This window comes from Neofelis nebulosa, chromosome 18 (assembly GCF_028018385.1).
Source record: "Neofelis nebulosa isolate mNeoNeb1 chromosome 18, mNeoNeb1.pri, whole genome shotgun sequence".
Taxonomy (NCBI): domain Eukaryota; kingdom Metazoa; phylum Chordata; class Mammalia; order Carnivora; family Felidae; genus Neofelis; species Neofelis nebulosa.
In genome coordinates this window covers 15,525,041-15,538,514 of record NC_080799.1, presented here as the reverse complement: position 1 = coordinate 15,538,514, position 13,474 = coordinate 15,525,041, and the positions used below count along the sequence as shown (strand labels likewise).

General features: G+C 41.3%; 1 protein-coding gene across 5 annotated transcripts in view; it reads left to right on the top strand.

Annotated features, from left to right (window-relative positions):
* Window positions 1–2,682: 2,682 nt before the first annotated feature.
* Window positions 2,683–13,474, top strand: part of RABGEF1 (RAB guanine nucleotide exchange factor 1) — a 62,485-nt gene continuing 51,693 nt past the window's right edge. For 2 of the 5 annotated variants that reach the window (XM_058710764.1, XM_058710761.1), the window contains exon 1: window positions 2,683–2,784. The gene's annotated coding sequence lies outside the window, so the exon portion shown is untranslated. Of the gene's footprint in view, window positions 2,785–7,666; window positions 7,686–13,474 lie in introns of those variants that run through there. The other 3 variants (XM_058710762.1, XM_058710760.1, XM_058710763.1) reach the window with 3 other exon arrangements.

Genomic DNA, 13,474 nt, shown 5'->3' with positions numbered 1-13,474 from the left:
ACTTTTATTAGTATGTTTTCATTTTTGGGGGGGTAGATTCATCTTATCCGACCCTTCTGTGGAATCTCTTTCCATTAATCCCTTTGCTTTCTCTCTCTCCTCTTAGCTTCCACATTACTCCTCTTTTGCAGTTTTCCTCTTGCTTCTATTTTTTTCCCCACTCTTCTTTTGCTCTTTTCCTTTTGACCTACCCCAAGATGAGTTTTTAGCCCTCTTTTATCTTCACTGTTTCCAATGGGACAGAGTAACATAAATTCAAACACAAAATACACATAAATTGAAATAAAAAGTAATACAATGAATATCCATATGCCTATCAAGAACTAAACCACTAAATTCAAACTAAAGCATTGCTTCTTTGGTTAAATATAACTTTGGTGCCCCTTCCAGTAGCCTCCACCCCACCTTCTCTCAGAGGAAGAAGGTGTGTGGTAGTTTGTCCCACTAATGACCCCAATGAGTCAGACCTACCAGTGTCCTCACTTTTGCTAGTCCCTTTCAACATTGACCTAGGGGTTAGCCCCTTACTTATTGTGTCCATTACCTTTTGATCTCTTCTTCCTCCCCCTACTTCAATCTGCTACAGCTACATAGGTTAGAGGTGTCAAGAGGGCCCTTGCACTTGTTCCCAGTACCCAGCACACTTGCCCAAATATTTGCATACCAGCATAGCTAGCTCCTTTGCCCTTTGTTCAGGGTACTGTCTCAGCCAGGGCTTTCCTCTCCACTCTAAAACTGCAAACATTTAGATTGCATTTTCTGTGCCTCTTCCTTGCATAATTTTTAATTTTTTATTCATAGCAATTATCACCATCTTAAGTACTACTGTAAATAACTTGTTTATTGGCTCCTCCCTCTCCTCTAGAATGTAAGCTTCTCAGCATACTTTTGTTTTATGTGCTTTATTTTTTTTTATTAAAAAATTTTGGGGGGGCGGGGGCGGCTGGGTGGCTCAGTCGGTTGGGCGTCAGACTTCAGCTCAGGTCATGATCTCGCGGTCCGTGAGTTCAAGCCCCGCGTCGGGCTCTGTGCTGACAGCTCAGAGCCTGGAGCCTGTTTCAGATTCTGTGTCTCTCTCTCTCTCTCTGACCTTCCCCCATTCATGCTCTGTCTCTCTGTCTCAAAAATGAATAAACGTTAAAAAAAATAAAAAAAAAATTTTTTTTTAAGTTTAGTTGTGAGAGATAGAGACAGCACCAGTTGGGGAGGGGCAGAGAGGGGGAGACACAGAATCTGAAGGAGGCTCCAGGCTCTGAGCTGTTAACACAGAGCCCAACAGGGCTCAAACTCACAAACCATGAGATCATGACCTGAGCCGAAGTCGGTCACTTAACCGACTGAGCCACCCAGGTACCACTTTATGCATTTTATGCTCTCTATCCTCAGCCTAGCACACATTAGGTGTAGAGGAGGAGAAAAATTGTCTCTCTACCCTTCTGAGTTCTTGGCTGAGACCTCTGAGGTAAAAAACAGATTAACAAGAGAGAAGCACATTGAAATTTATTAATACATATACCTCATATATACATGAGAGATAACGGGACAAGATTTAGAATGCCAACTTAAATACATTATCATGTAGACAAAAGAAAGGTGTGTGTTGGGGTAAGGTGGGTAGCTAGCTGGAGGATCAGTTAATGGGAAGTGATCTGGGAAAGAAATGCAAACAAGCTTAAGGTTTGCTACGCAGATTTAAGTTAGTGTCTTCTCCATTGATGAGTCCCTTGTGATTTAGCCATCCTCTTCTAGGTACGGGGAAGGAGACATCTTTACAAATGCAGATTTCCTTTATAAATGTACATTTCCCTTACAAAAGGGTATTCATTTTCAGAGCTTCTCTGGCATCCACTTTCTCAAAATAATCCTTATGCCAAAGAGGTACGTTTTTGGATGGCATGTTCTGCTATCTCTAAGCATTTAGAAGAATTTGAGGAATGAATCAATTTCCATTTTGCAAATGATGAAAAGAGACAGAAATTAGGCAACCTGTCCAAGATCACAGAGGCAGCTGTTAGCAAAGCTGGGATTTCAACTCAGGTCTACCTTCCAGATCCAGTATAGTTTTGTTTTTTCTCTGTTGTGGCGGCACTTTATGCCGTGGATGGCACCCAGGATACAGAGGCAGCTGCTGTTTCCAACATTCCTGAAATGGTAATCACGGGAACTGGATTCCGTTTAAGACTCGACCATTAATACTAGCTAACGATTATTTAACCTCGTGGGTCTCAATTATGTTTAGCTGTAAAAACGGCTTTTAGGTCAACCAATCTCTTTAAGGTCCTTTAATTCGAACACTAAAATTCCTGACATCCGTAATGTGATAGGTAGGATTCATTGGCTTTTCAAGCGGCCTCCGTCTCCCATTCCATGCTGCTACAGTGGCCCAGGGCCCGACAGCACCGCAGGAAGCAGGCTCTGAAGAAGACAGGGCACACCGGCTGCTCCGTCGGCTCCTGAACGCTGCAGGTCGGCACTGCAGGGCTAGCCTGGAGGCCGCCCTCTTCTCCTAGACCTCCGACACTGCGGGCGCTGTCAGTCACCCCCGCCTCCGGCTCGCGCCACCCAGCGCGGATTCCCAGAGGACCCGCAACAACACCCTCCCACTCCGCGCCCCAGGACCCGGAAATGACGTCTGTGCGTGCGTGACGAGCGCTCGCGGCTCCGGGGGCGGGGCGTGAGGGAGGGAGGGCCGGCGAGAGGGCGGGTTGTGGACTGGCGGAGCCGGGACCCACTCGAGCTACCCGCGGAGAGCGGCGGCCCGACGCCAGTGGAGCCGCAGGCCAGGTACGGAGCAGAAGGACGGGGGCCCAGGATCTCGGCTCTGGGCGGCGGGGCGGCGGCGCCGTCCGGGCGGAGGCTGCTGGGTCATTCACCCGTGCCGTCTACCCGGCCGGGGCCGTTTCGCTTCGGTGCTTCCAGCCGCCGTCGGTCCCAGCCCGGGGCCCCGCGGCGCGGCCCTGACCGGCCCCAGGCGGTCGCGGGCCGCCTTAGTCCTCGTCGTGCTGAGCCTCCCCCTTTCAAGCGTTCGTCGCCAAGTTCTGTACGGCCCGGCCCAACTCCGACGGATAGACGCTTGTCATTTCCTGGCCGCCTCCTGCCACCCGTCCACCCCTCGCGGGATGGCTTCCTTTTGGCCGGCTTCCTCTTCACTGTCCAGCCCGTGCAGTTGGAGGGGACACCTGTGGTGGCGGCCCGTCGGCTCGTGCCCTAGGTCCCTCGGGGGTCCGTCCGGGTTGGCGGCCCAGACCCAGAGAGCAGCCCGGCCTTGGCAGGGGCTCCGGGGCTTCAAGAACCCGCGTCGTTCTTGGGGAGGAAAGGTCCCGGAGCCGGGAGGGTGCAGTCTTTGGTGATGCGGGGACTTGAACACCGGTCCTAACTCTCGCGCCGTGGTTGAGGGGGAAGTTGTGGGCCTGGAGTTAGGAGCAGAACTGGTTTAGAGGAGAGCAGAGGTGATGCCCATCACGGAAGTTTAGTCACAGGGAGGGAGGGACTCAGCTGCTTTAGAGAGTAGGTCATAGACATCTGGTGGTGCCTCAGCGCTGGTGACCAAGTCCTGTCGTTGGGAAGTGTGTCAGTGGGCTCTGATGGGCTCCTTTTACCCTTTAGATTAGATGTGAAAATTGTCAAGACGAGTTGACAGCATCACCAGGGGAGTCGTTTTTTTAATATGAAGACTTACTTTTGTTTGTGAGATTAAAACATAGTTGTACTTTTTTTTTCTGTAAACTTGAAACTGCTTTTTAAAAAAGCCTGTTAATGTAAAATAGTTAAAACAAGAAAGTTTGCCTGACGGGTAAGATTTGATTGTATTGTTAATCCATTTAATGACAAATAATGTTACTTTGTAAGAGTTACTGGTTGTTGTGCGGAAGATTAAACCGAGTTCAGGATTTGAAATTTCACCGATCTTCCAAGCAATCATGTTTCTTCTCTCTAGAAGTTAGAGAGGGACAATAAAGATACTTTCAATACGGTGTGGTAAATAGAGCTAAGACAGAGCGTGAGGAGGGACACTGCAGGGTATGGAGGGTGAAGAAAGATAATCAGGGAATACTTTATGGAAGTATCTTGAAGCACGATAACTTTGAAACTAACAAGGTTGGGTGGGAATTTTAGGGATTGGTTGGAATGTGGGGGTGGGACAAGTAACAGGAGAATAGGCCAATAACTAACTACTAGGAGATGGTTTTTGAAAAGTAAAAAAGTGCAGGGCAGAGATTCAGGAGCTGATGACGACAAAACCGAGGAAGGATTTTAAGGAGGGTCTTTTCATGATTAAAATGGAATTTTAGGTAGATCTTACACACACACACACACACACACACACACACACACACAGACTGCTGCTATTTGGCTGATGAAGACTGTGTGGGCCCAGTGTGGTGCTTGATTATGTGCTCATTAAATGTTTGAACTGAGTTGTTTGCTCATTTGCTAGTTGTTTCATTGTGTAAAAAGTGTCCGACCCTGCTAATTTGTAAGCTTCTATAAACAGGAATTCTCCTTCTATCTGTTTGCATTCTCAGTCCGAGCTGGGCATTCACAAGTGTTCTATGAGTACTTGTTAACTTGATGAGAGTTCATTGATTTCTGATGTTGGTTTCCAGTGGGAAAAAAAATGATCAGTACTTATTTTAATATCTACATAGAGAAGAACTAAGATCTTGTTTCATTTACTTGTGTCAATCTTTGGAGACAGAATTTCATCTTGACTATGAATTTAATTTTTGGCACGTGTGTTTTTATTGTTTGCAAAGTATACATCTGTAGCAGAGATGACCTATCCCTAAAATGGAGAAGAAAGCTATGTGACACACCTGTCTATTCTGTGATTCAGAATACAAATGCTGTTAAGTGGCTTTCTTAACCCGTAAATAAAGTTCTCACACTAAAAGCAAGAGTTTCACAGTAGAAGTCAAACATTTTGAAAGTCTTATTAAATGCTTATTTTTGTCATAAAGCATCGTCGAAACATTATGTATATTTCATATGACTGTTATGATTGGAAATAATTTAGAGTATCATCGGATAAACAGGAGAAACAACAGTGGACTTACCTTCATCCCACTTGATATTATGTAACTTATATTTTATTTGCTTGATATTTGAATAAAGCTCCTAAAATGCTTTTAAGAAAAAGCTGTACTCTTATGATGCGGCTTCCAAGTTACGCTGTGAGATTCCTGTGTTTGATGAAGTTCCTATTGGTGGGGTAGAAAGTATAATTTTTATTGTACAGTAGAACCTTTTTTCATGTTTCTGGTAGCATAGCTTCCTTGTTTATGGTCACTAGGAGGGCAAAGAACTGTAATTATCATCAGTTAGATAAGTACGTGGTTAGAAGTCAGAAGTTATGATCAGAGTATGAGTTCATGAATGAGTTAAATTGCACACACTAAGAGTCTTAAGCTTTTTATTTTCCTCAAATGACATCATTGCTAAAATCCCTGAAAGAGGGCTGTAGCACAATGCCTAAAGCAGGAGTGTAGCAGGAGTCTTTGGGGCCCTGAATTCCTGAATTCTGTGTGGTCTCACCTTAAGGTATGGTTGGCAGCATCCTCTGTGCCAGGCACAGGGCAGCACAGAAGGAATTGAAGCTCCTCCTTTTGAATCATCTTTGAAGCTAATCTCTCTAGTTCCCTTTATTCAGAATAAATCATTGAAATTGCATTTATGGTGATTTGGTCTGTGTTTTAAAATTAAACATGACTTTGGAGGGATTTTTACATGAGATATATTTGTAATTTTCTGTGTGCTTCAAAGTTAAAAATACATAATGAAAGTTTTATTTTTGTAGTTCCTGTTGTTAGAATTTCCTAATTTTAGACACAGTATTTGCAATATTTCTTTCTTTCCTTCTTTCTTTCTTTCTTTCTTTCTTTCTTTCTTTCTTTCTTTCTTTCTTTTTTCGAGCACAAAAAAAAGGTAATGCCTTTAGAAATTGAACTCATAAAATGCTTATTACTGGAAGAAAGTATCTTATTGTGCTGTAATGTTTTTTAAATGGAGCATGTCATTTACTTATATCACATCGTGTTCCAGAAAGGATTCATAATTACTTACAAAGATACAACATGTTATTGAGAACATACAGAAATAAGGAGCTGATGAATTTAGCACGGAGGGAGAAAAATTAAGATGAAAACTGAGGTCTGTAAGATCTTCATTCAGATGGAATGAGATATGTGCACAAGGTACTTGGACTGAAATCTTAAGTATTTGTTAGAGGGCTACAAATTTGACTCTGCCTTTTGGTAGCCTATTCAGAAAGCGATATAATCAGTTGTATAATTCAATGATCATAAGATAAAAGACCAGTTTCTCTTTGGATTCCCAGACTCCTTGTATTGACAGATTTCTTAGCTACATCCTTAAGTAAATAACAGCATGCATTTCTTTTTTTTTTTTTTTTTTTTTTTCCACGTTTTTATTTTTTATTTTTTTTGGGACAGAGAGAGACAGAGCATGAACAGGGGAGGGACAGAGAGAGAGGGAGACACAGAATCGGAAACAGGCTCCAGGCTCTGAGCCATCAGCCCAGAGCCTGACGCGGGGCTCGAACTCACGGACCGTGAGATCGTGACCTGGCTGAAGTCGGACGCTTAACCGACTGCGCCACCCAGGCGCCCGATAACAGCATGCATTTCAAAGGGCTGAATTGAGTTTTACTTTTTTTTTTAAATTTTTTTTTAATGTCTTATTTTTGAGAGACAGAGACAGACAGACACAGAGCGTGAGTGGGAGCGAGGCAGAGAGGGAGACACAGGATCCAAAGCAGGCTCCAGGCTCTGAACCATCAGCACAGAGCCCAATATGGGGCTTGAACTCAGGAACCACAAGATCATGACCTGAGCCAAAGTCAGATGCTTAACTGACTGAGCCACCCAGGTGCCCTCGTTTTACTTTGTTTTTTAATTAAAATTCTTTGTTGCCTCATTGTGTAGGTTGATGACAAAACATAATTCAGTAAAAGCAGTTCTGGTGCTGGCAAAATAATGTGATCTAAGTATGTAGATTTCTACAGTGATTTAATTTAAGGATCTGTTTTAGATGCTCTAGATAAGTAGATGGGGACTGTACATTCTTTAGGTTCTCTTCCATAAATATTTTGTTTCTCAATGGAGCTTTTTGTTATAAAGTTATCAGCAAATCAGGGATTTGAGTTTGTGCTTCCTGACAAGTCCCGCAAGTACATTTATTTTTTATGTTGTCGTTTTATGTTGTCTAATCACAGAGCCATATTTTTCATGGGGAGTGTGAAAATGGAGGAGTCTGACAAGGACGACTACTTAAATGAAAGTCACCTCACCTCCACATACAGATGGACTTAGGGAATACCAGACACAGACCTAAGATTCATTTCTGGAAGTAGGTTTGGGGTGTTAGCTCCAGCATAGAGTTCAAATTTATCAAGTGCTAGCATGGGCCAGGCACTGTGCAAGTAATAAGCCCTTGACATGCATTATCTCAATGTTGTCCTTTCCCTTCACCCTCCTTCTTAAAAATATAAAGAAATGTGGTTCAGAGTAGTAACTTGTTTCAGGTCATACAAGAGGTGATGGAGATTTGAACTCAGGTAGTCCGACCAACTCAGTGGTCTGCACCTAACCATGACTTTATATTAACCTGCAGCAGACTGGACCATGAGCTCCCAAGGTGGGAACAGACATATACAGTTAATAGAGGTAAGCACATTGGCAAGTATTGGAACCCACCATTACAAAAAGGCCTTTCACAGGATCTTCCTATCCAAATAATGGTCAGGGAGGTACAACTTCAAGTCATTTGGCTGTACTTTGTAAAGTTGGGGAGTGGGGAGTCTTCTAAGCATCAATCGGGATTGGCAGAGTGGCGATATTATGTGTTTGTTTGCATCTCAAATGCATATATTTTTTCTTTGTGTCTGCTTTGAATTTATCTCAAGATCAGGAAAGTCACAATGATATTTATAAAGATAGTGGACCATTCTAGGAAAAGAGATTTGTATTTAAATTTTAGAGTAAAGCTTAAGCTGGTGATCTCACTGCTGTGATTTGAGATGAACTTAGGTTATAGTTTTGTAATGCCATTACTAGGTGTATGTGTTCTTAACTCTCATTTTGTTCTGTTAGGAATTGTATTGCATTAGAGTTGTACAGATAAGTAAACCATCATTTATTGTGCATTTTCATATGTAGCTGTTTCAGGTAATTCCAGATTGTTTTGTTTTGTTTGAAGTATTAGAATACAGTTCCTATAGTATATTGTAAATTGTGACCTAGCCTCTGAAACTAGAGAATAGAGAACATCCTTATTCACCTTTCATCAGTAAACAATGGGTGGAACTGTTGTTGCCTAAATGTAGTTATGTAACGTAATGGTTCCTTAATTGCATTTCCATATCACTTTTGACATTGTTTTTTAAACATGTTCCTGAAAAATAAGTTGGGCTAGTGACCACAGTTTTGAATAGGATATTATAAGAAGAATGCAAATAAAAAATGTGAAAAGATGGGGCGCCTGGGTGGCGCAGTCGGTTAAGCGTCCGACTTCAGCCAGGTCACGATCTCGCGGTCTGTGAGTTCGAGCCCCGCGTCAGGCTCTGGGCTGATGGCTCGGAGCCTGGAGCCTGTTTCCGATTCTGTGTCTCCCTCTCTCTCTGCCCCTCCCCCGTTCATGCTCTGTCTCTCTCTGTCCCAAAAATAAATAAAAAACGTTGAAAAAAAAAAAATTAAAAAAAAAAAAAAAAAATGTGAAAAGAAAAAATAAAACTGTAGGCTGATGAAATAAAATGTCTAAAATCCATTATAATTAGTGTCTCCGGAAGTAATATCCTTGGCTTCTACTTAGCAAGATGGATTATATCTTTATATTAATTAATTAGCCATTGCAGTTGTTCTCGTGGTGTGGGAAGTGTATATAGATGTTATTATTACTCTAGGGCTTTGAATGTTGTGTAGTCATGGGTGGACACATCTTAAGTATCACTTATGAGGAATAATCAGATGGCAAAGTGTTTTCATACCCTGTGCTAACTGCTGATGTTCTTTGAATATCAACTATATGTGGACACAACTTTCTCCAAAGAGCCTACTTTTGTTCTTGGACATACTTGAGAACAAAATTGCAGATACTTTTTGTTGTTACCCATAAGAAGTTATGGGCTATTTCTTTGAAGAAGATCTTGTCAATCCCTGTATGGGCTACCAAAAAAGAAAGAGAGAGGGAGGGAGGAGAGGGAAGAAAATTTTTGTCTTTCTAGTACTTTGGTCTAGTAATTGAATAAATAAGTTAGAAAATAAAAATCTCAGCTTACTATTTTATTTATATGTAAATAAAATAGGGCTTGAGAAATAAGCTGAGATCTTTTGAAGTTTAAAGTTCTTAGATTCTAACAGAAAAGCTAATCAGGAGGTTGGATTCTAGGCCTAGCCAGTTCCAGCCCCAAACAAAACCACTAATTGTTATGATGGTGAGTCTGCCATTTAGGTAAGTATAATGCAAAGATTTCAGTTTCATGCTTCAATCAACACTTGAGCTATATTTGGAGAAGAAGAATCTGAGTTGTTTTTTTTTTTTTTAAGTTTTGTTTTTTCCTTTTTCTGAGGGTTTAATTTCAGGAAGTCTAGTTTTTATAGATATGAATTTTATAGATATGAACCTTATCAAACTACTCAGTCTAGTAAACATTTTATTACCCCAGAATATCTTCTGATCTTTATTAAAGTTTGTTTGTAAAACTGTCTACCTTTTATTTTGTGGTAAAAAAACTGTTTACTAGTTTAAGCATTTCAGAATTCACATAAGGTATATGCATGAGGTTTGTTTTTCATTTTTTTGGAGAGAGAATGTGCGAGCGAGCGTGCGCAGGTGGGGAAGGGGCAAAGAGAGAGGGGGACAGAGAATCTGAAGCAGGCTCTGCACTGACAGCAGCGAGCCTGGTGTGGCGCTTGAACTCACGAGATCACAACCTGAGCCAAAGTTGGATCCTCAACCGACTGAGCCACCCAGGGGCCAAGAAGTCTGGTATTTATGCTGTATGTTAATGTGTAGTTCTACCCTTTGAGCTGCCATAGATTTTTCTAAAAAGATTAGAAAATCTTTTAGTTTCTGAAAACTGCAGCAGTTGTTTTGCATTGGCCTTCAAGGTCGTTGGTAAGAGTATGCTTCTTAGCTCCCAGTGATTACTAATTTCTGACCACTTTGCTTACATTAGAATTTTCTTGGTGGATTAGCACTGTTATCTTTTAATCATTAGTAGTGCTTTTTGCCTTCAAGTCCACTTTGTATATCAGTATAGCTTTACTAGCTTTCTTTTGGTAAATGTTGCATGCTGTATATTCTTCCGTCCTTATAATTTCTGTTTTTTTAAATTTTGTCCTTGAAAGCATCGTGATGATTGAATTTAGGTTTTTTTTCTTTAGTCTCTTTTAGTATTTAAATTAGAATATTTAGTCCATTTTCACGTAATGCGATTGTCACTATATTTCGTGTTAGATCTGCCATCTTTTGGTAAGTTTTCTTTTTGACTCACCAGTTTTGTTCCCTTTTCCTTTTTTCTTGCCATCTCTTGGATTATTTTTTTTTAAATTTTTTTAATGCTTATTTATTTTTGAGAGGGAGAGAGAGAGAGAGAGAGAGAGAGACAGAGTGCAAGCAGGGGAGGAGCAGATGAGAAAGGGAGACACAGAATCCAAAGCAGGCTCCAGGCTCTGAGCTGTCAGCACAGAGCCCAACGGAAGGCTCGAACTCACGAACAGTGAGATCATGACCTGAGCCGAAGTCGGACGCCCAACCGACTGAGCCACCCAGGCGCCCCTCTTGGATTATTTATTATTTAATTATTTAATATTTTCCCTATAGTAATTGCTTAGTTACACATTCTCTCGCTATTCTTTTTGTGATTATGCTAGCAATTGTAATATATACCCTTGACTTACTGCAGTCTAATACAAATTATAACTTTTATCACTTCTCCAGTAATGCTAGAGCTTTAGGTACTAACTCAGTTTGTCGTTTTCCTGCTTTGTTGCATTATATAATCAGTATTTGTGTGGATTTACTTACATATTTACTGTTTCCATTACTCTTCGTCCCTTCCTGTATGTATTTCTGTGTTTCTCTTTGGGATAGGCTAATTTTTCTTCCCATTTGAAGAGTTCCCTCTGGTATTTCTTCTAATGCAAGTGGGCCCATAATGAATTGTTTCAGTTTTTGTTTGTCTGTAAATGTCTTATTCTGCCTTTATTTTTAAAGGAAATAGTCACTGAGCACCACATTCTAGGTGGGCATTTTCTTTTTACAGCACTTTTAAGAGGTCATTCTGTTGTCTTATGGCTTTTATGGTTTCTTTGAGAATTTAGCTGTTAGTTTTATTGTTGCACCTATGAAAGCAATGTGCTTCTTTCCCACTGGTTACTTTAAAAAGTTTCTCTTTGTTTTTGATTATCAACATTTTAAGTATGCTATATCTGTGTGTGTGTGTGTGTGTGTGTGTGTGTGTGTGTGTGTGTGTGTGTCTTTCTGCTTTTAGGTTCCCAGAATTTCTTGGATTTGTGGGTTGTCTTTTCATCAGTTTTGAAATTTTCATTCTTTCCTTTTATTTATTTTTTTAATTTTGTTTTAAAGAGAGAGAGCACATGTGGGAGCAGATGAGAAGGGCAGAGGGGGAGAGAGAATCTTAAGCAGGCTCCACACTCAGCACGGAGCCTGACGAGGGGCTTGATTCGTGAACCCATGAGATCATGACCTGAGCCGAAATCAAGAATTGGACAGTCGACTGACTGAGCCACCCAGGTGCCCTGGTTCTTGCTTTTAATATTGGTTCTGTCTTATTCATTCTTTCCTCTTCTTTTGAGGGACTCCAGTTACATATTTGGTAGACTTTTCCACAGTGTTCCCCATTCTCTTTACACTGCCCTCCTCCTGCCCCTGTGTTTCCTAGTAGTTTTTCTCTCTGCTTCTGTATGGATGTATTTTATTGACTTGGGTTCCAGTTTCTAATCCTCTCATCTGCTAGGCCTGGTCTGTTGTTAAATCTACCTTTTGAATTTTTAATTTTAGTTATTATACTTTTCAGATCTAGCATTTCAGTTCAATTCTTATAGATTACAATTCTCAGTTGAAATTCTTCATTTTTAAAGTATGTTCTTACCCTCCTTTTTTCACCTATTTTAAATTTATTTTTTACCTATATTTTTAAATAGGGAATTTAAATAGCTATCATTATTTAAAAGTCTTTCTTTTTTTTTATTGTTTATTTTATTTTTTGAGAGAGAGAGAGAGACAGAGCATGAGCGGGGAGGGGGAGAGCTAGAGAGAGACAGAGACAGAATCTGAAACAGGCTCCAGGCTCTGAGCTGTCAGCACAGAGCCCTATGCAGGACTTGAACTCACAAACAGTGAGATCATGACCTGAACTGAAGTTGGACACTTAGCCAACTGAGCCAACCCAGGTGTTCCTAAAAGTCTTTCTTTTGGGGCGCCTGGGTTGGCTCAGTCCGTTAAACATCCAGCTTCAGCTCAGGTCATGATCTCATGGTTCATGAGTTTGAGTCCTGCATCAGGTAAGCTTGTGCCCTGCTTCTCCCTTGCTCCCTCTCTCTCTCTGCATCTCTCCCTCTCTCCCTCTTTTCCTGTCTCCCTGTCTCCCTCTCTCCTTGTTCCTCTCTCCTTCTCTCCCTCTCTCCCCTCCCCCTCCTGGGATTTCTTTCTGTCTCTAAAAAATTAAAATAAAATAAAAAGTCTTTCTGTTAACTCCATTGTCTGGATCATCTGAGCATCTGTTTTTTTCTTTTTGGCTTTTAGTTAGGTAAATGCTGGGTGTTGTGAATAAAATGAAGCTCCAGATGATGCTGTTCTTTTTTTTTTTTTTTTTTTAAGTTTATTTATTTATTTTTGAGAGAGAGAGAGAGAGCACATCCCAAGCAGGCTGTGTGCCATTGGTACAGAAATCAAGAGCTGGTCACTTAGCCAACTGAGCCACCCAGGCACCTCAGTGCTATTGTTTTAGAGAGGAAATGTCTCCTCCCTTTTGCTAGCCAGGTAGAGTAGGGACTTATCATCTAATCCTTTTAGGGACTGAGCTAATGGTTGAGATTGTGTTGATGGGTTGATAAGGCTAGGTTTCCTTCTGGTTTGCCTTTACCACTACCATCTGGGGCTTCCAACTGATAGTTTAGTGAATTCACAGGCATCTCTTCCCCTGGTGGTTTCTATGCTGTAATCTTTGTCTCTTGAGAACAGTGAGATTACTGAAAATTCCACTCTTTTTTTTCTTTAAAGATTTTATTTTTAAGTAATCTCTACACCCAACGTGGGGCTTGAACTTACAACCCCAAATCAAGAGTTGCATGCTCTACCAACTGAGCCAGCTGGGCTCCCCTGAAAATTCCACTTTTGATTTTCAGACGTTTTCAGTTTTGTTTTGAGGTCCTCTCTGTGCAGCTGCAGAACTTGGTAAATGTCCTTAGGGAAAAACCAGCCTTGTGTTAGA